Source organism: Diabrotica virgifera, chromosome 7, assembly GCF_917563875.1.
Source record: "Diabrotica virgifera virgifera chromosome 7, PGI_DIABVI_V3a".
NCBI classification, from domain to species: domain Eukaryota; kingdom Metazoa; phylum Arthropoda; class Insecta; order Coleoptera; family Chrysomelidae; genus Diabrotica; species Diabrotica virgifera.
In genome coordinates, this window is record NC_065449.1 from 254,700,499 (window position 1) to 254,726,978 (window position 26,480).

The window sequence follows — 26,480 nt, forward strand, 5'->3', positions numbered from 1 at the left end:
TTTCAAAAATCGTGGAAGATATGGGGAATGAGCTGAGGCTGTGGGAATCATGTTGCAATTATTCGCTTAAATCTCTTGCACACTCTGCTTTGAATAAATATGCTCAAAACATTGCCTATTCGTGATGATAACTGCGCTGATCCTGAAAACGATAATCTTGATTGTAATGCAAAAAAACCTGTTCCTTTTTGTAAAGGACACCTCACACTTCTTATGGAAAATATAATGTCATTAAAATGCAATAAAGTTTAAATGAATAAATTCGTCTCTAAACTACGATCATTTCATATAATTGCGTTAAGTCTGAATTTTTTATAATACCGGAGTATTAGTGCAGTCACTGAAGGTGGATATGAGCCATTAGCTCCGATTTCGTTTAACCTCCATCGATTTGCATGAAAATTGGTGAGTGGTTAGAGAATATCTCAAGGAACAAAAATGACATGATGCCAACTTGCGCTTTTACCCTGGGGGTCAATGCCACCCCTCCTCGGGGTAAAAATTATTTTATTAAAAATAACCCCACAATTCGGTAGAGGGACAAATTATAAGGAAAATTTGTTATATAGAGTTATTGAAATAAATCAAAACTTTTTGAGTTATTAAAGATCAAAGATTTTAATTTTTGGAGAGAAAAATGCATGTTTTAACCGATTTTTCATAAATAACTCAAAAACTATAAGTTTTTACAAAAAAGATATTATTATCAAAATTGAGGCTAATAAAAAATTAAATAAACTCCTTACTTTAAATAAATAAATAAATACCTTAAATAAATAAATAATTTAAATAAACTCCTCACGTTATTCGTGCAGAAGTTTATCATCAGTTCTCCATTTTCCCTTTTCAACATTTTCATTATGGTGTTGCATAATTCCGGGTATTACTTGGTTACCTAGTATTATCAACTTTCCTCTAACTTGATCTACTAGTTGTTGTAATTCGTCATAAAAGATTTCACTTGTGGTTTGAGGCTTGTTATTTTCTTGATCTCCGATGATGTTCAGGTCTTCCTTTTTCATTCTAGTTTTTGTTGTGACAATTCTTGGTTATGGTGATAACAGCAAATCCCATAAAGTGTAAATTGGAGCTGGATGGTCAGATAATAGAACAAGTGATGGAGTTTAAATATCTAGAGGCATCACACTATCCAGCTGTGAAAAACTCGACACAGAAGTGGAAGATGTAGAAATAAAAATATCTAAAAATAAATGAAAGGTAGAATTTACAAAACAGTCATCAGACCAACAATAACATACGCGCAGGACACAGAGAGGACAAAAAGATTGCTCGAAACAGCGGAGATGAAAGCCCTTCGAAAAATCGATGGTAAGACTCTATGGGACAGAGCTAAAAGTACAGATATACCATGGAGATGCAAGGTTGGCAACATTAATAACAGGGTAAGAAACAGACGAATAGAATGGAATGACCACATAAGTCGAATGACAACAAATAGAGTAGTAAGGGCAGCAAGAGACGGTTCCCTAATAGGAAGATGACCAGTGGGAAGACCACGAAAACAATTGAACGACAACTTACTGGAGGCACATTGAAAAAACAGACATGAGTCATGTTATACAAAAAGAAGAAGAAGAAGAATCTTATTATTAAGTTTTATGTGTTTGATATTATAGTCTTCACGAATTTGTTTAGACACAAATATTGATTTGCATAACGTCCTTCCTAAAACAGCTATTAAAAAGTGTAAAAAAGTATTCCACTAATTTTGTCTTTGTATTTAAAAATACTTTTTATTTATTTGTATGTAAATGTTTTTGTACTTTATAAATATGCATTTTGGAGTTCCTGGGATTATATTCCTAATTAATTAGGAAGTATTTTTTTAAACCATTGTATTTAAAGGTGTTTTAAGAAAATTACATTTTAGTTCACACTTTTAAACAACTAATAACAGAATAAAGCAAACATATTTATAATTAATAATGACATAATATATCTTATCAGAGTTAATGCGTTTTTTGTGGAAATAGTTTATAATAAATAATAACTTTTCTTGATTATTCTAATACCTTATTTTTTGAATAGTGTGATTAAAGCGGATTACCTAGTTGATTGTAATGCCAATTACATTTTTACCTAAAAAAACTGACGATTATATTTCCACTCCGGAAATCGTTTTCAAAAAGATTATGGAAGAAATTATGTTCAAAACGGTGTCTAACCATCAAGCTGTTGAAGAGGTTATGTTTTTTCCTTCTTCTACTGAACTGGAGTTATTATTAATTAGAGTTGTTTATATGATAAACACTTTGTGGCCGATATATGGTCGATAATATGGTCGATTATTTACAAATATAACAGGAATGTTATATTCTTATAATAATTAATCTTTTTGCTGGTATTATTTAATTATTTACTCTGATGTTTCCTTGACAGTGGCGCACCTAGAATTTTCCTCTAGGGGGGTTTTACACCTAGAATTTTCCTCTGGGGGGGGGTTTACTTGGACACAAAATTTTTTTTGTATAGTTTGTTAAAGAACAGTTATGTTTTCCTACTGTTCTTTATATGCCCTGGGAGGGGTTTTAACCCCCAAAACCCCCCTGGGTGCGCCACTGTTCCTTGATGAATAATAATAAATTCGTTAACAAATCTTCTTTAGATAAATAAATACAAAGTATGTTCTTAGCTAAACAGTAGAACATTATATAGATATCTTTTGAAGATATAACTGATCCCACTGATATAAGGTACATATTCTAATTTTAAATTTTCAATGACTACAATAGCTTGCTTTCTGGATGGAAAATTAAGAGCATTGGTAACTGATAGCCCGATCAGGGAACGCACAATTTTTAGAAAACCTCCAAAAAAATAAAGGAAGGATGAAAATTTGGCAATAGGTACATAGTTGAAATCGTCTATTATTATATTTATTATATAAGAAAAAGTTTACAATTCTACATCCCCTCCATTTTACAAAAATTGGAAAATACGAGGTGAAAAATTTTTTCTCGGGGGTGAAAAAATATACGTTTAAAATAAGTCCGGAATTGGATAAAATGACTAATTCTAAGTAGCTTTTGTTCTATAGAGTTTTTTTACTAAGTCAATACTTTTCGAGTTATTTGCAAATAAATGTATTCATTTTTAACCAAAAAAAAATGTTTTTGGACGGTTTTTCGGAGATAACTCAAAAAGTAAGTATTTTAGCGAAAAAAATATTCTTAGTAAAAATATAGCTTATAAAAAACTGAAAAAAAAAATGGTATATGCGTGAGGTCTGCCGACCCAGTAGAAGCAGAGTTGCAGCTAATGAAAAGTTGGTTCTTCTTCGTTAAATTCCAAATCGAATATTTCAATGTGAAATAACCAAAAAACGGAACACTTTTCGGGGAAAATTAATTATAACTTTTTAAAGTGTTTAAAAAAGGTTTATTTTTGTTTTTTAAAAATACTTCTAACATTAAAAGTAAGTGAGTTACGCTCAAAATATTGTTGGTCCCTTTTATTTTTTGGTAAAAAAATGGCGAAAATCACCCCTTAATTAGCTTCTCAAATAAAATTAATCGTTACCGGTTTAAAAGTTACTTTACTTACGTATTGTTTATATTATCTATAAGTTTCATTCATCCAAAGTGCTCAGTTTTGAAAAAATTGGGTTTAAAATAAAACATTTTTTTTATTTTGAAAAAAATCGTAATCGTTTATGGAATTAACTTAAAACAATTAGGAATACCAAAAATCTCAAAGAGTAATAATATGTACGTTTTGCTTTTCTGAATATTTTTGATTTTTTGTTTTCTTTTTAGACAAAAATTGGTTATGCTATGGCTGTTCAAAATTTGCCTAAACTTGTGATTAGTTACTCGTTCAAGCCATTTTAACTACAGCTTTTTCAAAACGAAGCACTTTGAACCGATGAAACTTACAGATCATATAAATAATACATAGACAAAGTAACTTGTGAAGTGATAATGTTAAAATTTATATGTGATGCTAATTAGGGGGTGATTTTCGCGATTTTTTTACCAAAAAATAAAAGGGACCAACAATATTTTGAGCGTAATTCATTTACTTTTAATATTACAAGTTTTTTTTAAAAACAAAAATAAACCTTTTTTTAAACACTTTAAAAAAGTTGAAATGAATTTTCCCCTAAAAGTGCTCTGTTTTTGCGTTATTTCACATTGAAATATTCGATTTGGAATTTAACGAAGAAGAACCTACTTTTCATTAGCTTCAACTCTGCTTCTACTGGGTCTACAAACCTCATGTATACACCTTTTTTTTTAATTTTTATGGGCTATATTTTTGCTAAGAATATTTTTTTCTCTAAAATACTTACTTTTGAAAAGTATTGACTTAGTGAAAAAACTCTAGAGGAAAAAAGTTGTTTAGAATTAGTCATTTTCTGCAATTCCGGTCTTATTTTGAATGTATTTTTTTCATCTTCGAGAGGGGGTATTCCCCTGCATTTTTGTAAAATGGAGGGGATGTAGAATTGTAAACTTTTTCTTATATAATAATAGACAATTTCAACTACCTATTCCCAAATTTTCATCCTTCCTTTATTTTTTTTGGGGTCAGATGGTTCTTTGATCGGGCTATGATGAGTTACCAGTGAGGTACTGAGGTACTGATGAGAAGTAAGGCAGTTATTCTTCCTCTTCAGGTGCAATCTCCGCGACGTACTTCGATAATCGTCATAGCTATTCGGACTTCGAAGACGGCTGCTCTGAAAAGTTAATTTGATGTATATCCTAGCCATTCGCTCAGGTTGCGCAGTCATGATATTCTACGTCTCCTTGTACTACTTTTTCCTTGGATCTTTTCCTGCATAATGAGTTGGAGCAAGTTGTATCTCTGTTCCCATGGTAATGTGTCTGATAACCTCTTTGTTTGTGACGTATTCTGTCCTGTCCACGATATTTACAGAATTCTTCTGTACACCTACAGCTAGAATGATTCTAGTTTTTTCATTGATGTCGCATTCAAGGTCCAAGCTTCAATTCCATAAATCAAAGTCAAGAAAACGTAGCACCTAGCTAACCTAACTCTTAGCTCTAACTTTAAATCTCTTGTGCAGAACACTCTTCTCATTTTGTTAAAATTTGCTCTAGCTTTTCTATTCTAATTTTAATTTACTGCGTGTAATCATTTGTGGAGTTGATAATTGTTTTAAGGAGTTGGTTCCGTTTATGAGCTGATTTTCGTTATTTCTTTGAATTTTAGATATTTTCATAAATTTTGTCTTTTTGATGTTCATTGTTAAACCGTATTTTTGACCATACACCGCTATTGTGTTCACCAGTCATTAAAAATCTTCTATAATTTCGGCTAAGATAACTAAGATAACAGTGTCATATGTTGTCATCCGCATATCTAATGTTGTTAATGACGACTCCATTCACCTTTATAAGGCGGTGAAAAAAATAAAAACAGAAAAGAGATTCTTGTTTGCATTTGATATAATCGATGTGTAGCAGTTATGCTACGGACCATTTAAAATTAATTACGATTTTCGATTCATTCAATTATATTTCATTAAAAATACCCCTCTAGAAAATTCTTTGGAGACGCCTATTTAATCGCCTAGGTGCCTATTTTCGCAGCGAAGCAAGAGGAAAGCACCGCGCATGTTTCTATCGGATCGATACGAATCGATTTCCGATAACATTGAACAGCAGTTGGTCAGGAAACGGCTCGAAGGGCGGATGGCGCGCCGCGAGTGAGGTTATTCTCACTTTTAAGTGACGGGATTGAAACAAATTTTCGATGGAAATCAAATAATTAGAAGGAAATTAAGCGTCAGCTAATCCCATCTACAAAACTAGATAACCAAAGTTAAACATGTCTTTGGACTTCTTCACATAACAGAAGTGGATATTCCGGCGTGCCTGCCTTGTTTCAGTAAGTACATAATACATTTTTCTCTCATTCCTTCGTTGTGAAATCCAATGCATCATTGTAGTTAGATCTTTTGTTAGAGTAATTTACCACATAAATTCCATATTATAGCTCATATTATCCTTAAATATTTGAAAGGAACATTCAATCAAGGCCATAGTTTTTTCTAGTGTCCAAACCTAAATTTTAATATCTTTTATACCTGATCGTTAGGCTTTTTATTTAAGTTTTTTTATCTGTGATTTATAAAAAGTTTTAACGAGTATCTATACAGCCTTCTGTCACGCCCATCTAATGCGCACGTCCCTGTCATGTCTGAATTGAAGTAAACTTCAGAAATTTTGACATGACATATGAATACCTAACCTACCTAATATTTGGTGTTTTTGTTTGGGCCTGTTCAATATGTACTGCTACTGTTCTTGAAATACATCATAACTAATTAAATAAACTTTATTTTAGATCCCGTAACTTAGTTATTTAGTCACACAACGTGACTCTATCACGTTGATTATGTACTACCTAGTTAGATTGCTAGCCACTCTGTGATGGTTTATCCCTAGAGTGGGCTGTTTTTGTTGGATAATACACCATACCGGATTTTATTACAACCAGCATCTTCACCCAGGACCTTGCAGTAGGACTTACTCACCACAGCAGCCAACCATTTTATCGTGCCAAAAGGGAATTTCCTACGGAATTCATCTCCATGGACTTGCAACCCTACTTTTAACCGACTGTTGTGTAAAAGCTAAGTTTATTTACTTTTTCATTATTTACTTTTGGGTAAGATATATTTGCTACATTGTAAACTTTTCGTATGCATACGATTAGGAAGAGTACATATATTTTCGTGATAGATAGGGTTTTAGGTTGTTGTTTTTTTTTTTCTTTTTGATTCAGTATAAGTAGGAGTTAGTTAAAATAAATAAAATCAGGTCTTGTTTAATAATCATAAATAATTGTATCTTAAAATTTAATAGGGAATCGGGTTGTAAAATTTTGTCGCGGATTTTAAATAGGGAATACGTCTCGTAGGTTTTTTTTGTAAAATATATAAAGAGTCACTGACCAACTCATTTATATAGACCTTTTTGCTATTCCAACGGACTTTTGATTTGGATTTTGATTTTAATACTTTTGCTTGGCCAGTGATAGTGGATAATTGCTTGTTGAGTGGCCTTTGCGGTCCTATTTTATCTTTTCCCCATCCACTATCACTGTTATTACGTTGCGTTATATGTAAAGTGTTATTATTTAATATTTATTATTAATATATTTGTATGTATTAAGGTTGGTGTTTTATTTCAGTCTGTATTACCAGTATATAACATAGCAAGACAAGATCAGTATTTAGTATTTTATATTTCAGGTGGTTGTAACCAGTGTCATAGAGTTCCTGTTGTTCGTTATTTCAAAATCTCGAACCTGTCCAACTTCTTGGTTCTGAGAGCCGAGTTGTTCGTTCGAGTTGGCGCCCTTTTTTCTTCTTCTTTCTTTGTTGTAACTCGATATTATTTTATCTCTAGCATTCTTATCTATTTTCCTTCCATTTTTGTATTAACAGTCTCATTTCCTTCCTAGTTACTATCATTTCATTACCAAATTTTCTTCTCATATCTCCAAAGCCAATATTCGGTGTATTGAAGCTAGCCCGAATACTCACTTGAGATTTAGTGTCTCTCTGCCCTTTTGATTTTTTTTCCTTCTGAGCTAAGCCCCTCTTCTTTTGTCTTAAATCTCTTATCATTTATTTTACCCATCTTTAGTCAGTTCTTCTCTTCAAAAATCTCTATACCCAGAGTAAAGAGGGTTCAATTGGCTAGACCCAACGTGTAGCTTCTTTTACATTTTTGGCTTTAAAAATATTTTCTTTAACTTTTGGTTTTATCTTGGTGGTTTCAGTGCCTGTGTTTTTAGATTTTCATTTTAACGTTTAGTTTATACTTCAATTTTTTTTTGGACAGTATCTTGTATCTATATCTTGAATAAACTTGTTTTGCTATGGTATACTGTGTTGACTGAATGGATTGCTTTGTTTTGATTGGTCAAATAATTATTTTGAATTAATAATAAATAAATTGAAAATTTGAATATCTTGAATTTAGCTATTTTACAAGTCCGGAATAGCATTAAAAGTGAATCACTACCTTGAATTAAAAGTTTTTTCGATTTTAGGTTTATCGGAAGTTGTAGCAGTACATTTCAACGGATTTCACGACTGGACCAAACAAATAAACATTACTGGTATAGGTATCCACTCACAACATTAACTTGAGGACAGAGAGTAAGTTAAACTTTACCTACTTACATTTTATCTCATTCTCGTGTTTATTTCCCAGTTGTTTATAATGGCATCGTTAAGGTATAAAATCTTTTTATTTATTTTGTTTACCTAGTTAACATCTGTTGTTGTGCCTTTTATCTTATTTTATCTTATCTTAATGTTGACTAATATCTTAGTTTTGGACTTGTTCATTTTGCTGTGAGTTGCCTCTTGAAAGTCCAAACTATATACCATAGGAGTACAGGATGGATAATGGGAATTTTCCCCATCTTGAATTCTGGGTTAAATAAGTATTTACAGGGATAATTGGAAAACACTTTTCAAAAAAAAAATATTTTCTTTGATTTACTTATGGTCTTATATGGTTTCGCGCGGACCATGCCCATAAAGCTTATGTAGTCGCTTTACTGTGTCAGGGTTTAGCGTGGGTTCAGGACTGATCACCCCGAACTTGTGCACTTCACTTGGCTCAGAAATACATTAATATCTATAAGTTGTTCCCAGAGTGTCTCTTAGGTTGAAATTAGAATGTGTCATCTAGAATTGGATCGTTCTGATATTCAGCAGTAAGTAAGTCTGTTTAACTTGGTTGTCATCTCCTATGCTGTTATCTTTTAAATGATTTGAGTTTTAACATATCTTTACCTGAAGTGACTTTACCTTTACCTGAAGTGAGTTTACCTTTACCTGAAGTGAGCTTATCTTTACCTTTACCTGAGGTGAGCTTATCTTTACCTTTACCTGAAGTGAGTTTATCTTTACCTGAAGTGACTTTACCTTTACCTGAAGTGAGTTTACCTTTACCTGAAGTGAGCTTATCTTTACCTTTACCTGAGGTGAGCTTATCTTTACCTTTACCTGAAGTGAGTTTATCTTTATCTTTACCTGAAGTGACTTTACCTTTACCTGAAGTGAGTTTATCTTTACCTTGAGTTTATCTCGTACCTTTACCTTGATGAGTGCATCTCTTATCTATATCTGATTGAATGTATATCTTATCTTTATCTTGATTATTATAAAGTCCTAAGAATCTGTCCTTCTCTGTGCTTGTCGTGAGTAAAGAATTGGATCACGTCAATAGTGCAGTTTAGGTATTACAGTTAGGACCCTAATTATATCTTACCTTTTGTGCATACCCTCTACCACGAGTAGATGTGGGCTTGCAATTATCTTTACCTTTTAGCATACTCTATACCATGAGTATAGTGGGCTTGCTAGTATCTTTACCTAGATTGTGTCTTCCTATCACTGCTCAAGAGAGTAGATGTTAAGGATTATCTTTTACCTTGATTTTTAGTTGTTGGTGATATCCAGAACCATATCATTATTTATGTTTAGCTTTGTAGTAATGTAGTTTCAACTAGTCTTGATGAATTAGTCCCTCATTGAATTCTCGGGTGATTAGTAGAATTTGTTCGCTCTAGTATCAATGTTGGGTAAATTTGATATGTTGATTGTTGTGTATGGTTCTTGGTTATACTGTGTTAGGTGTTGTTAATACACACCTGTAATTTAGATTTAATGATGGGTTACTAACACTTGAGAATGCAGATAGTAAGTAGTGTTAAGAGTTGACTTACTCTATAAGGTTGTATAATTATATTTAGAATGTAAGTGATTAACGTGTAATTATTTGTTTTTCTCTATCTTTGGTTTTACTAAATTAAAGTAAATTATCTTGTTGAATAACTCATGTCGGTCAGTTACACATCCCTTCTATGTTCTATACTTTCTGCAAATATGATTAAATATATCTCACGTGGCCTCTATACTATGTATGACTTCGTTCCTGATTTTTGTTCTGTCCCCTCAGCAAATAGTATGACTGTTGAGCCTACCATCATTATGTTTTTATCCCACAACGTTACTCCTTTACCGTGTCCACCCTCAGGTTCGCCCTAGCGTCAGTTAGTTCTGGAAAATAAAAAAAAAGGAAACTTGTGGAGTTTTCCTTTTTTTTTGCTGGAGATAAGGGAGAATGTAGCAGTTATGCTACGGACCATTTAAAATTAATTACGATTTTCGATTCATTCAATTATATTTCATTAAAAATACCCCTCTAGAAAATTCTTTGGAGACGCCTATTTAATCGCCTAGGTGCCTATTTTCGCAGCGAAGCAAGAGGAAAGCACCGCGCATGTTTCTATCGGATCGATACGAATCGATTTCCGATAACATTGAACAGCAGTTGGTCAGGAAACGGCTCGAAGGGCGGATGGCGCGCCGCGAGTGAGGTTATTCTCACTTTTAAGTGACGGGATTGAAACAAATTTTCGATGGAAATCAAATAATTAGAAGGAAATTAAGCGTCAGCTAATCCCATCTACAAAACTAGATAACCAAAGTTAAACATGTCTTTGGACTTCTTCACATAACAGAAGTGGATATTCCGGCGTGCCTGCCTTGTTTCAGTAAGTACATAATACATTTATCTCTCATTCCTTCGTTGTGAAATCCAATGCATCATTGTAGTTAGATCTTTTGTTAGAGTAATTTACCACATAAATTCCATATTATAGCTCATATTATCCTTAAATATTTGAAAGGAACATTCAATCAAGGCCATAGTTTTTTCTAGTGTCCAAACCTAAATTTTAATATCTTTTATACCTGATCGTTAGGCTTTTTATTTAAGTTTTTTTATCTGTGATTTATAAAAAGTTTTAACGAGTATCTATACAGCCTTCTGTCACGCCCATCTAATGCGCACGTCCCTGTCATGTCTGAATTGAAGTAAACTTCAGAAATTTTGACATGACATATGAATACCTAACCTACCTAATATTTGGTGTTTTTGTTTGGGCCTGTTCAATATGTACTGCTACTGTTCTTGAAATACATCATAACTAATTAAATAAACTTTATTTTAGATCCCGTAACTTAGTTATTTAGTCACACAACGTGACTCTATCACGTTGATTATGTACTACCTAGTTAGATTGCTAGCCACTCTGTGATGGTTTATCCCTAGAGTGGGCTGTTTTTGTTGGATAATACACCATACCGGATTTTATTACAACCAGCATCTTCACCCAGGACCTTGCAGTAGGACTTACTCACCACAGCAGCCAACCATTTTATCGTGCCAAAAGGGAATTTCCTACGGAATTCATCTCCATGGACTTGCAACCCTACTTTTAACCGACTGTTGTGTAAAAGCTAAGTTTATTTACTTTTTCATTATTTACTTTTGGGTAAGATATATTTGCTACATTGTAAACTTTTCGTATGCATACGATTAGGAAGAGTACATATATTTTCGTGATAGATAGGGTTTTAGGTTGTTGTTTTTTTTTCTTTTTGATTCAGTATAAGTAGGAGTTAGTTAAAATAAATAAAATCAGGTCTTGTTTAATAATCATAAATAATTGTATCTTAAAATTTAATAGGGAATCGGGTTGTAAAATTTTGTCGCGGATTTTAAATAGGGAATACGTCTCGTAGGTTTTTTTTGTAAAATATATAAAGAGTCACTGACCAACTCATTTATATAGACCTTTTTGCTATTCCAACGGACTTTTGATTTGGATTTTGATTTTAATACTTTTGCTTGGCCAGTGATAGTGGATAATTGCTTGTTGAGTGGCCTTTGCGGTCCTATTTTATCTTTTCCCCATCCACTATCACTGTTATTACGTTGCGTTATATGTAAAGTGTTATTATTTAATATTTATTATTAATATATTTGTATGTATTAAGGTTGGTGTTTTATTTCAGTCTGTATTACCAGTATATAACATAGCAAGACAAGATCAGTATTTAGTATTTTATATTTCAGGTGGTTGTAACCAGTGTCATAGAGTTCCTGTTGTTCGTTATTTCAAAATCTCGAACCTGTCCAACTTCTTGGTTCTGAGAGCCGAGTTGTTCGTTCGAGTTGGCGCCCTTTTTTCTTCTTCTTTCTTTGTTGTAACTCGATATTATTTTATCTCTAGCATTCTTATCTATTTTCCTTCCATTTTTGTATTAACAGTCTCATTTCCTTCCTAGTTACTATCATTTCATTACCAAATTTTCTTCTCATATCTCCAAAGCCAATATTCGGTGTATTGAAGCTAGCCCGAATACTCACTTGAGATTTAGTGTCTCTCTGCCCTTTTGATTTTTTTTCCTTCTGAGCTAAGCCCCTCTTCTTTTGTCTTAAATCTCTTATCATTTATTTTACCCATCTTTAGTCAGTTCTTCTCTTCAAAAATCTCTATACCCAGAGTATAGAGGGCTCAGATGGTTCTTCTGTTATACTCAAATGGTTATCTTGGTGACTTACAGAGCCTCTAATATAACTTTTACTCAGAAACTTCACTAACTCACTCTTGTAATTTTTCAACAGGGAATTGAACTCAAAATGTGCTTAACTTAGGATCCGATATTTTTCTACTCTACTAGTTAACTTCTAGATCAGGGATTTTATAATTAATAATCTTGCACTAAAACCTAAAATATTCACTATAGAAATGTTGTCGATTGTAAAATAGAATAATCTCATTAATATTAATTTTCGACCATTTCCTGTCGTGCGTCTATACAAAATTCGAAGATCCGGTGTAAGGGATGATACGAAATCGTCCTAGTTGTCAAATATTTCACTTACACTTGGTTGAACACGTGTATAAGGGACCGATGCAAGGACTATAGCCAATTTGTCCAACTTTGTCGATGTAAATAAACTGCTTTCCCGGGATTTTTTTATTCGGTTAGGTAGTTATTTGCTGTCGGAAAGAATTGGAAAACATTTGAATTGAAATTTAAATATATTTATATGTATACTGTTGATGAAAATGGAAAACCAGCAGTTATTTAAATTATTATTCGAATCACAAAGGTAATATTAACAAGACAGGAGATCATCAATTGAATCAATTGTTATTGTCTCAGAAAATATTTTAATGATTAATTATTTATATGGGAAATAAGCCACAATTAAAATGAAAAAAATTATTTTATTAACGTTTCTTTAATATTTATAATATTTATAATATTTTGTATTTTGACAACGGCACCCGATTTGGGCGTCGAAACGTTAATAAAATAATTTTTTTCATTTTAATTGTGGCTTATTTCCCATATAAATAATTAATCATAAAAATGCCACAAGGAAATAGCTTCAGAACAAATATTTTAATGATTATTTCATTCATATGAGATTCTGACCAATAGAAAGCTACATAAATCTAAATTAAATCGATAATTTTTAGTAATTTCCCGTCGTCAAGTATATTACGTCAGATGCCCTTCGTTGCTACGAAAAAATACATTCAGTGACATTAATGACAATTAATGTTTTAAAAACTATAAAAGTGATGACTTTCAACCGTAAAATATTTATAACAACTGTGTGTTTAATTGTACTAATTTGTAGGTACTTACATAAATAAATTACAATGAAATTTTGGTTTTGAACAGTTTTATTCATGAAATAATCGCAACAAATTGCACTCGATCTCTAAAATTAATATAGAATTTTTGCCCTCGTGACACTTTGACATAATTTAATAATAATTTTAAATTAAAACTGTCAAAGTGACACTCGGGAAAAATTCAATAATTTTAGAGCTCTTGTGCAATTACTACTGAAAATATTCAAAATAAAAAAAAATATTAAAGAAAGCTTGAAACGAAGCAAAAAATATTGTAAGGTACTATTTCATGGAATGAAGAAGAAAAGGATGAAACTTCTTAAAATGTATTTGGAATATAATTATCCTATGTCGTTTATAAATAAATGTGGGAGCTTACAACATAGAGAGAAAAGAAATGCAAATTTTAAGAAATAAGTTACTGATCTTTTGGTCTATCTACTTCTATCACGTTTCTTAGGCTCGTTGTTCAATCTGCTAGTATGATTAAGTACTCAAGTACTTTTTCCTCTCTTTGTCATCTGAAGTGTATCGACAATATACAATATCAACTGCAATTCGTCCAAAAGGCTTCCTGAAAACATGCCATTTTACCACGATTTCTTATTTAAGGACCTTTTTACTGTTATATAAATTGCATTTCTTACATTCTTATACTCAGTGGTAGTTTGCCAAAAGCAGATATGTCTAGTTTTGGTACTTTTTGGAAAAGCAACAGTTTTACAGTTTTAGCTTATATGTGAACTCATATAAATAGCTGTATATACATTAAACTCAAAACCAAATATAATATTTCTAAAACTGTGATTTTATGGACATCATGGACATTTGAATTTGCTCTCCTGAAAAATATCGAAATTTGACATATTAGATTTTGGCAAACGGCCACTCAATTGTATTCTTACAAAATGTGTGATTTCGTCTGACAAAACTGTGTGACCAGTTGTTGAGTTGCGCTTATTCCATCGTAACTTTGCCACTCCCACTACCAATATAATGAACCATTAAGAAGATACAGAGATTCCAATTCAGCCCAGTATGCCTTTAAAGTTCCATTATGTTTGGTTCTTTTCTGCCAAATGGATCTTACTCTATTTGAAGCCATTCTTGTATGATTTTTAACTCTTTCTTTTGACTCTTTTTAAAGTATTCCAGGGAAGCTTGATCAATATCTTCTTTCTATTTAACTGAGTGTGATCTGGAAACTTACTTTTTTTTAAATCTTTTCTTTGTCTTCAAATTGGCCCTTTGAATCTGTAATTCTTTCAAAACATGTTAAAATTCTTGTAATTATTAACTTAACTTTTCTATTTCATGTTTACTAATCGCTATAGTTGCTCCTTCCAGTGAGCAACTCCAGATCCCAGATTAACTTTTTCCTTTCTGTGGTCAGTGTGAAATTTAAATTTACTGTTATTATATTTTAGTGGGACTTTGTGATGGGCTTCTGATTGTCGATCTAGGCAACCTTTTTACTTCGTTCTTTAATTCTTCTCTCCTTGCTTGTGATCGGCTTCTGGAATTATTTTCCAAATTCTTTCGCAATGAAAACATCTTTTTTAATTTTAAGATTTTTGTTGAAGCTTCTTCAGAATGCTTAACATTAGGAATAAAATACGTTGTTGGTTATCTACGGTAGTGAAGTTCTCTTCTTCTCAAAATCTTATTTCTTTTCTTTTAATTTTGGACATTCTGCGAATACTTTCCGCCGCTTCATACTCATGGGCTGAACTTAGTGTTACATTTAGCGTTTTGAGAGGTTGTAATCAGAGAACTTGTTGCATTTCAATATCTTGTAGTCTATGGCCGAATGCCTGTATACCAATTTGTTCTAGAAAATCTTCTAGATGCTGGATGGTACGCCAAACGCCATAGTCTTTTAATATCGGCTTCAAATTCTTGAATTTTTTGATATCAAACTTTCAGCTGAGTTTGGAAAACCTGATTAGAAACTGGTTATCATATCTTGTATTTAAAACTTGAACGAGAGTGCATCCAGAGAAAGAATTTCCAATTTCTTAACGTATGAAAGCGAAGAAAATAAACTGAAAGAAAGAAGAAGTATGATAAAGATGGACTGACAATTAATGTTACAGTAGGCAACAAATGTTAATAATGGGAATGAAGAAGAAGTTTTTAATCAAAAATTGACCTGTCACTGGGTTTTCAAAAATTTTGTCGGAGTTTCTAATAATGCCTATGTTTCATTTTCATCCGGCCACATTGTCCATATAATTTTTTTTTTTCGTTTATAAAAAATCCTAAGTATTTTCTACTACACACCGTACATCGCCTTGGAACATTCCCAATTGCTTGTCATTTAATCCATTAAAACAATTAATATAATATTGTTACAGCTATAAACACCTCTATACGATCGTAGATAAAATAAACTGGCCTTTTCAACCAAGTGCTATTATATTGTGAGATAGATAATTGCGGAAAAAAAGCGTTGTAGAACTAATGATAGATTATTATGAACTTCATTACTGATATAATGGTATAATCTCGGAAAATAATTTTCTTCTACAATTGAGTTAATTAAAAAGACAATAGATATCTATTCGTGAGCCAGCTTTGATTAACAATTAAACAACGACTTTAATAAGATCAGGTAATAACACCTATTTTTGTTATAGGTTAGGTTGGCTTGTTTGTTATTTTATTAATAATCATATGAATACTATAAAAGGAAACTTATTATAATTAATTATTCTCATTAATGAAGCGGTATAAAACATAGACACTATATTAAAGCTATCAGATTGAGCAACGATCTTAAGAAACCTGATAGACGAAGATGAACCAGTGATAAAGATAATCTTTTATATTTATATAAATAAAGAATAAGTAACTATATCGTTCTTCTTTACCTACTTCTTACAATTTTCATTTCCGAAGTGATTCGTAGGCATTCGTTGTTAACTTGTTGGCGTTAATCTTTAAAAATACTTAATAGGGGTTGTGTGATAGTTCAATTGAAAGGTTATTCAATTCTCTATTCAAGAAGAAGCAGAAATTTTTATTTTTCTGTTACGTACCTATTTGCTTTCTGCTGTTTTAACGTATTATGTTAATAATATTTGGTGTGCCAAGGATGGCCTATAACAATTTTCCATTATCTGATAAGCCTTCTTCTTTGACTTTCATTGTATATAATATGCAGCAATTTAATCCACATGCTGAAGGGTAGAAGATATTGTTAGGCTTAAAAATCGATTCGAATGATTCATTCAGATTTCAGATCATCTCTTAATGCATTTTGTTGCCAAAAATATGTTTTAATGGCTAATAAAAAATTAAATTATTGTACTATTGGTACCTACACTTGTGCAGCTTGTGCTGCGGGTTTAACTTTACATACATACATTGTAGATATTATATTTAGGGTATTTAAACATTTTTTTGCTAGATATTATACAAACTACCTACTTACCTACTATTTAAATTTTACTTGAAATATAATATGCAACAACTATCATTCAAGTAGATGTTTTGATGTTTTTTTTTTATATTGACCGAATGTCTTTGTTACAAAATTAGAGTCGGAAGATTTTAAAAATGACAATTTGGTCTCCGATGTTGATAAATTGAACTTCTTACACTTTGGCCTTCTCTTTTAATAATTCGTAAAGAAACGGTTTATGATTTGCTTGATAATTAATTTCGTAAATTTCACTCAGAGAGCCAAAAATGCTTTGTGTTGCCATCTATCGGAAACCAAAATCTATGTGAGTTGATGTGTATATGAATAGAGTCGTGTACAATTTTGTGTGTATGCGTTATGGGTGTATGAAACTTTGCTTTCGATGAGTGGGGCACGACCCAACAGAAGGGTGTCCAATGACACCAGTTAAGAGTTTTTGTGCTTTAGTTTTAGTAGGCAGATTTAAGTGTTTGATATACCTACTTTTCCTTATATTTTAACTTATATCTTGCAAAAACGGAACACACAAACTTTATAAGACTTCACTCAGAAAAAAATACTTGGTTTGCCATCTGTCGGACATTCGGAGAGAATTATTACAGTTCTCGATAACAGAAGGGTGTACAAAAAGCCAGCTACCAACAGTCTTTGTGATTTTGTAGGTAGATGTCTGAAAGGCCTCTATTTTTCTTTTGATAAATAATAATTAATATTCTGTAAATTTTTTACAAGAAATTTCTCATATACTTTTCTTTGTATTATAGGTTCTACCTTCCAAAAAGTGAAAACAGAGGTAAGTCATTTTTAACTTTGACATTTCTATGTAAATCAAATTATAAAAATTAATGGTAGGTACCTACCTGCCTACAGTTAATGAACTAAGAAGAAACAAATACGGAGTTTGAGTGTTTCAAAGATTCTATCAAGTCCTAAGTATATTTTTTTTTCGCAAATTTTCACCATCACTAAAATCAAACTGTTCTTCATCAGTTGTTCTTCTGATCATCATAACATCATCGTCCTCTTTGCCTTTATCTTTATTACGAGGTCGACTTTCCTAATTGCGCTTCTCCATAAGTTTCTATCTTGGGTCATATCAACATCAATCCCCTTTACCCACATGTCCTGCCTAAGCGTCTCCACATCTACTAATTCTTTGGTATTTAAGTACCTCCTCCTTCTTTCAGGAACTCGCAGTTCAGCAATTGTTCGTATTGGGTTATTAACGTCTCGACATTGACCATGACCAAACCATCTTAACCTATGCTTCTATGACACGCTATCCCTAAATCTAAACTCTAAACGCTATCCCCCGCTAAAACGCTAAACGCTATCCCCCGCTAAAACGCTAAACTCTAGGACGCTATCTCCTGTTGTTTCTAATATCCAAGCCAAATAACCCGACAATAGCTCTCAAATATGGTGCAATTTCAGTTTTTCCGACTTTGGCGTTAAAGTCTCGCCAAAAGTAAACTTCCAAAGTTTTGTGGAATTTTTTTCAAGATGTTTTCTATGTTGTTGGTTGTTGTACTTATAATATGTCGTCAATGTCTTCATCTGGAGCATCTGGTGTGAGCATATATACCTGAGTGACAAGAAAATTTTGTGGGTTGGTTTCAAAGTTATTTTTATGAGTCTATCGTTTATTGTTTCATATTGCTTATAAAATATTTTAGTATATTTCAATATTATATTGTTTATTAGTACTCGTATGTCTACTCCACTGTATTTTCAGATCCTGATATTCATATCCTGATATAGGTATGTAAATATTGTGGTTTTTTGTTTTAAGAGGCCCTTGATCTCTCCGCAGTGTGTTTCTGTTACACCGCATTTGTCTATATTGTGTCTTATTAGTTTCTTCTCAACTCTGTGAAGTTTTCCAGTTTGAAGAAGACCTCTTACGTTCATTCGTTGATTTCTGATGGTGCGCTTTCTCTTCCGTTCGCCCATATACCACGAGTGGCCTAGTTGCTCGCCCTTTCATCATCAGTAGAGCTACAACCCTGGGTGGTTCCTGGCTGACTGTACTATTTTTTCCAATTTGTTCGGTATCTGCTTGGATATTATCTCTCCATCGCTTATTGGGACGTCCGAGTGGTCTTTTGCCTATAGGAATCTCCTCCCATACCAGTCTTACAAGTCTCTCGTTATCAAGTCTGTGCACGTGGCCTGCGCATCTTAGCCGCTGTGATTTAATTTCTTGGACAATATCGGCGGCGTCATTGTAGAGTGCTTTCAATTCGATTTTGGTTCTGATCCTATACTGGTTTGTGTTATCTAAACTAAACGTCTGAGCTTATCTTCGTTTGCTTTTGTCATGGTCCACGTTTTCCATCCATATATTAGTACAGGTCTGACGATGGATTTATAGATTTTAATCTTGGAACTTTTTGATTTATTTTTTGATTTTATACGCTTATCCAGTGCGAATAGACAGCGATTTGCCGTTTGGATTCTGTCTTTTATTTTTTCAGTAACATCGTTGTCAGCTGTGATTACGGCCCCCAGATACTTAAAACGTTATACACTTTCGAAATTGAAGGTGCTGATCGTCACATTTTATCCTCTCCTGTCTCTTCGTGTCGTTCTATTTATACACATATATTTCGTCTTCTCTTCATTAATCTTCAACGCTACTTCTCTTGTTGCTCCTTCCCCCTTGTTCAAAATCTCTTTTATGGATAGGATGGAGTCTCCAACGAGATCAATGTTATCTGCGTATGCTAGTAATAGCTTGGTACCTTAAACCGATAGCAATTCTGTTTTTATTTCGGTCGACCTCATGTCTTTCTCTAATACTAATACAAGGTTAAGAAGTAGTGGATATAACGCATCACCCCGTTTGAGTTCACTGTTGATTTCAAAGGTTTTTTTTTGTTTCATGGCATAGACTTGGGTGTCAATAGCCAGTCATAACTTTTTTGTTTTCTATTCATACATAAAGAAGGCAATCAAGTCCTTAGAGTTCCATAGCAAACTCTTCCACAGCGCTATACTCAGTTCAAAAGCTGCAGCTGGCCGCTATGGAGTATTTAAGTTGCTCACCACATTTTTCCGTTATACATCTTCTTCTTCTTCTTTTTTCATATGTCATAATACATCAAATTATTTCAAAGGTGCCAGAAAGTTTATTATATACACGTACTTTAGATATTCCACCCTCCATGAGTTTCTTTGGTATTGAGAAATCCGCCGTGGCATTTCATATTTGAAGAGTACAGGGTAAAAACAAGGAATGTCACATTTTATACGTATTGAGATAAACACCAATAGAGGTTTAATTCTTATGATACCTAAAAACTACTTAGAAGTTTTTTAGCAGAACCCTAGCAATTCTTATTATATAATCTTAATATAATATGAATCTTACAACATTCCTTATTTTTGTCCAGTGGCGTGCTGACAATCCTAGTCCTTCGAGTGGATACAAATGTTTAGAAAATTTATATAGACTGATCTTTCTGTTTATTGTCCTGAATCAATAGCCTAGTCCAGGGGCGCTCAAACTTTTTGAGTCATGTACCACCTACTTCTTTTTATTATTTTTGGTACCACCTATATTTATATATTGTATTATCAAGATTTACTAAGCATACTATTTTAATTTTTTTTGTTTCTTGTGTACCACCTCAAATAATGAGATGTACCACCAGTGGTACATGTACCACAGATTGAGAACCGCTGGCCTAGTCGATAGTACTCAGTTTTTGCTACCACATGGCGAGAAAAGCCAAAATTAATTGAAAAAGTGACATTCCTTGTTTTTCCCCTGTACTCTTCATTTGGCTTCTATCATATGCCTGTCGAAAGTCTATGAAGAGATTGTGTATGAATTTGTTAAACTTTTTCCCTTTTCTAGAAGCTGTCAGCGTGAATAGTTGATCTACTGTTGATCTTTTTGCCCTAAAACCGGCCTGATATTCTCCCAGAACATTTTCAGCATAAGAGGTTAGTCTACTAAGAATGATGTTTGAGAGTATTTTATATGTCGTGTTTAGGATTAGGAGTGAAATTCTTCTATAATTCGCGCATTTTGTTTTGTCCCATTTTTTGTGGTTGGGATCTATGATGTTTTCCTTCCATCTTGCTGGTATCCTTTCTTTGATACGAGCGCCCCATTGGGTAGTTAATTAAGTATAAATAAATAAACAACAGCATTTAGTTTGTTTACAATTAAAGTTTAATTTGACATAAGATTTAGGTAGCTGATTGGGTTGTTGAACACATATGTCGACAGTAAAACTGCAATGTATAGGTACTAATCAATACTTATTTCTCTTAAATACTTACAGAATAATCAAACGATGTTTTCTTTTCTAATACAAAGTATTTTTTTACAATAAAAAACTATTAGGCCAGTCCATGAATCGAACTCGAAAGAAACGATATAAAAGTACCACAAAACGATATCAAACGTTTCTGTGGTTGTAATGAAATTTTTTTTACGAAGAATTTACATTTGGCATTTTTCATCCAGAGACCAGCCTATGGTAGCCATACCTTACTTTGAGCCTTAAGAAGGTATCACCGTATTTTGCTGACATCAGTTTTTTACTCGGTTCTGACGAACGAAAACTGAAAGTACCCAGGAAAACAGCATATATTTTTATCTCGCTTGATTTTGCTAGCTATGATTTTGCTTTATCTGAATTTTTTGTTTACAATTTCATCTTAATTACATTTTTAGTAACAGATTGTTCAAATTTAAGTTTAGACGATATTGTGCCTCATTGTTTGTATACTTTTTGAAAAATCTAAACAATTAAAGTGATCATTAAAAATTCTGAAAGCTATTACGAAAATTCACAAAGCTCTTTGTCAATTTATGTTAGAAACAAATTACTCACTTACTCTTCTACATTTTTGAAAAGTGGTATCTAATAGTAATTCAACAGGATTAAACAATCAGTTAAATACATTTATCAAGTACATTTTGACGTTTTTCTGAAAAATACTATACCAGTTGCCTTACCATCTATTTCGCAGCTGCACTATTTGCTCTAGTTTTGCAGTTTTTTAAAATCCATGGTAATATTAGGACTAAAATAAAAAAATGTTAATAATAAATTTATACGTTAACAAGATCCATCTGTATATGCTTCGTACTTTATTCTATCGTTTTCTATATTAGGTCTTTCATTCCAACAGGTATTTTACATAGGGCTTTTAAAGCATTTAAGGACAGACTCTGTCTTCTAAAGCTTAAGATATCAGTTCATAAAAATAACCATAAATTTACGAAGTTCTACGAAGAAAACAATTTTACAAATAAGTAACGGAAGTGTGTTAGGAATAATATGATATTAGCACGACAGGAGATAAGAGTTAATATAAAAGACGACAATCGGATATACGTTATGCGGCAAAATAAACCTAGGAATTTTGTGCAGTAAGCTGAATCGTCATGCAACTTTTTGCATTCGATTCATGAGAGTGTCAGGCAATTTTGTGAACTAAATTGATCTCCGGCAAAAAATTTTGTGGATGAGAAAAAGCATCTTTAAAGTGCATCTCGAAGAGATAAAATAAAAAATTTGAGTCAGGAAATATTGACGGAAATGAGTTGGGTGCTTAGGAGGTCACTGAACACGAAATTCATGATGGCGATGGTCTCCGAGTTACCTGGTGCCCAGGGTGGAACTCGTCGCATGGGACGAACGAATAATTCGTAGGACGATCGAATAATTCGCGAAATGAAGATTGAATCGAAAAATTGAAAAATACGTGTTCAATATTTTTCAAAATCTATCGAATGACACTAAACACGACCACCCCACTCCACCCCCTGGAGGTGGGGCGGGGGTAACTTTAAAATCTTAAATAGAAACCCATTTTGTTATTGCAGATTTGGATTGCTTACGTAAAAGTAGGCAACTCTTATTCGAGACATTTTTTAGAATTGTGGATAGATGACACTATAATCGGAAAAAACGATTTTTTTCGTGATACCATAGGTAAATTATAGAAACGGTCTAATCTCTCGAGAAATACACTTCCAAATAAAAAACCAAAAAAGTCATATTTTATATTTTTTAAGAACCTATCGAATAACATAAAACACGACCCTCTACTCCACCCCACTCGTTTGCAACGAATTTTTTTTAGCTTCAGTGAATTCCTTTGTATTATTTAGGTGATTATATTGTTATATTTTTACCTCAATCTTTCCATTCTCTTACTTCTTTTTGTTTTTCGGCAAGAGTGTTCAATCTTGTAGAGACTTTTGTTTTCAATATTGACCTTTTTAACGGGTCTGATAAAAACGTTTGATCGAGTTGATTTTGGTTAGCTTTTTGTCAATGGTTTAGAGTTAAAATTAACTTTATAAGTAGGGGTATTTCTAAATCTAATCAAATAAAAAATAAAATACCAAATACGAAAACATTAAAATGCTTTCATAGAATAGTCTCATCTATAGAAATATATGCTGAATTCGCTTAACATTCGCAAAAAACCCTGTAGTAACATTCGAAGCAAACTTTAGGGTAATATCTGTTTCTTTGATTTGTTTTCTAATATCTAAAGAGTGGCAGATTTGCTCCGAATGTCACTAACGTTAAGAACAATTTTATTAACAGTACAATAAAATAAAAATATAGACAATAACATATATATAACATTTTAACAACTAACACAGAATATATTGCTAGACATGAAGGGTCACGACTATGAGTCTGCTTTTATGTATTCAAAATCGGGAGTTTAAAGTTTCTTGTTCATTTTTCTTGTTAATAATCATAATAAATTTAAAGCATTCTTACAAGTACAAAGGACTATTAGCTTGAGGGACAAAAATTGATTCTTTTTCTTCCTAGAATAATCTAAGCACGTCTTTGTTCAATTTGTACCCTTTTTAAGAATCTCTCAATGCAAACATAACTTTATGAAAACCAGAACTTTATGTTGATGTCCAATAAGCACCAATGTTACATAATTTCATCGTTAAACTTTAGCATTACCTTGGAAATAGCTTAGAATTAGTAGAATAGCTCGTAGATGTTCTGTAGCTTAACTGGAAACAAGAGAGGATTTCTTTTATAAACGATAATGATATCAGAATCGGTACATATTGTATATTCCAAATGGGATTAATTAGATTAAATAGAAGATGCCATTGAAATTCAGATGTAGAAAAGAGATAATTCATTTTAAAATAAAAAAGACAAATGTTTATGACATTCAAGGATACCTTCCTGTTTTGACCAAATGCCCCAGATGATGCTTTATGAGCGAAAGTGTATTTGGGCAAGATTTAATAAGCTAGGCGCTCGATATTTGCCTTTTATTTCTGTAAATTTCATATATTCGAACATTAAACCACTTCTTATTTTAAAAAAATGTGATTAATAATATTTGAATAAATTCCAAATTGTGTGTAGACAACAAGTTATCAATATACAAGCAAATACCGAGACTGCTGTGGGAAACGTACAAAGAAAAAGATCATACCTCAAAATATTGTGCTTTTTAATAAATAAATAATATGAATTTTACCACGCGAAAAAATAACTTCAGTATTGCATAGATTGCCCTAGAGTGGAGTCTTCAAGTAAAAAAAACGTGGAGAAGATCAACGAGAAAAGCTATCAAGAAAGTCTTGTCTAAGTCTCTAAGTTTAATTTGAGAAGGTGGAAAGATTGGAATACCATTAAAGAATATAATATAAAACTTTAAATTCCTGATTTTCAATACATCAACGTAGACCCCACAACTATTGAGTCAATATCAATACTTTGTAGACCTATTGCACATTTTCTTTATATGATACGCTAGAGATGAAAATGAGCAAATTTGTCAAAATATTTCAGTGAAAGAACCCATTCAAAGATAAAATTTACAAAAAAATGGTTTTAGAAATATAACAAATTGTTTATACAATTTACAAGATATTTATTATATTCTTAACACATAGTACGAGTAAAATCAAAAACACTTTTATTCAAATTTCAACACAAACATATAAGTCTTTGTATGGTGGTATAACTAAGATAATTCTTCTTCTTCTTAAGTGCCCTCTCCTTAACTGAGGTTGACTACTATAATTGCAAACTCTTGCCTGTCTTCAGCTGTTAAAAATTGAGCTATGTCTATTTTCGGATATATTTTAACAACAACAGTATTTTCCTTCCTAGTCCCCTCTTTCTTTCGATCTCTCGTTTCACTATTAGTTGAGCATATTATTTCTCAGTATGTGGACTAGATATATAGGGTGAGGCAGATAAATGGCCTATTAGAAATATCTCGAGAACTAAAGGCAACAGAATCATGAAAATTGGAATGGAGGGGTTTTGAAGGATGATTTATTAAATGAAAATATTTTCATCTCTTTACAACTTCCGGTTATACCGGAAGTTGCTTATAACTTCGTTTTTTTAAATGGGACACCCTGTATATTTTTACATTTTTGGATTCTCTTCGATGTCTTCTTTCTTAAAATATAAGGTTTTGTAATATTATAGAGGGTATTTTAAAATATAATTACGTTTTTTTATTAATTTCGTAGCAATATTCACACCCTGTAGAATTGTAGTAGTTTGGCATCTAAAACTCTACTTACGTTCAAATGATTTTTAATATACTCTACTATTGTTAAGAATCATTAGTATAGCTAAATTTTTAATTTTAGTATACAGGGTTGGTCGAAACTCGGAATGAGTATTTTCTGAGTTTTCTTAAATGGAACACCCTGTATTTGTGTATTGTAGTGAAATGATATTTTGTAGTACTTTTTTATTTCTTAAGCATTCCCTATACTTAACTGCTTTAATTTGTGAGTTATTGGTGATTCAAGCTAAACATTAATTGCAACAAAAAATACGTAAAATTTTATTAGGTTGGCCATGAAAATACTCAATCCCAAATAATTTTTCTGAAATAAATACATATTAATCCAGACTGGTCCTTAAAATTACCAATAATGGTTTAGCTATCGAAATACCTACTTAGTTAAGATTGTTGGTGCGATTAACAATTAAGCACAAATTAAAGCAGTAAGGTATAGGGAATGCTTAAGAAATAAAAAAGTACCATAAAATATCATTTCATTACAATACAAAAATACAGGGTGTTCCATTTAAGAAAACTCCGAGTTTCGACCAACCCTGAATACTAAAATTAAAAATTTAGCTATACTAATGATTCTTAACAATAGTAGAGTATATTAAAAATCATTTGAACGTAAATAGAGTTTTAGATGCCAAACTACTACAATTCTACAGGGTGTGAATGTTGCTACGAAATTAATAAAAAAACGTAATTATCTTTTAAAATACCCTGTATAATATTACAAAACCTTATATTTTAAGAAAGAAGACATCGAAGAGAATCCAAAAATGTAAAAATATACAGGGTGTCCCATTAAAAAAACGAAGTTATAAGCAACTTCCGGTATAACCGGAAGTTGCAAAGAGATGAAAATATTTTTATTTAATAGATAATCCTTCAAAACCCCTTTATACCAATTTTCATGATTCTGTTGCCTTTAGTTCTCGAGATATTTCTAATAGGCCCTTTATTTGCCTCACCCTGTATA

The 26,480-nt window shown here is 32.2% G+C and overlaps 1 long non-coding RNA gene across 2 annotated transcripts; it reads left to right on the top strand.

Moving 5' to 3' along the window:
* The first annotated feature begins 5,451 nt into the window (after positions 1-5,451).
* Positions 5,452-11,859, top strand: LOC126887918 (uncharacterized). Of its 2 annotated transcripts, XR_007699286.1 has the most exons (3): positions 5,452-5,877; positions 6,337-10,572; positions 11,032-11,859. It is a non-coding gene; the product is annotated as an uncharacterized LOC126887918 (long non-coding RNA). The 2 variants fall into 2 exon arrangements; XR_007699285.1 differs by having other exon boundaries at positions 6,337-11,859.
* Positions 11,860-26,480: the final 14,621 nt, after the last annotated feature.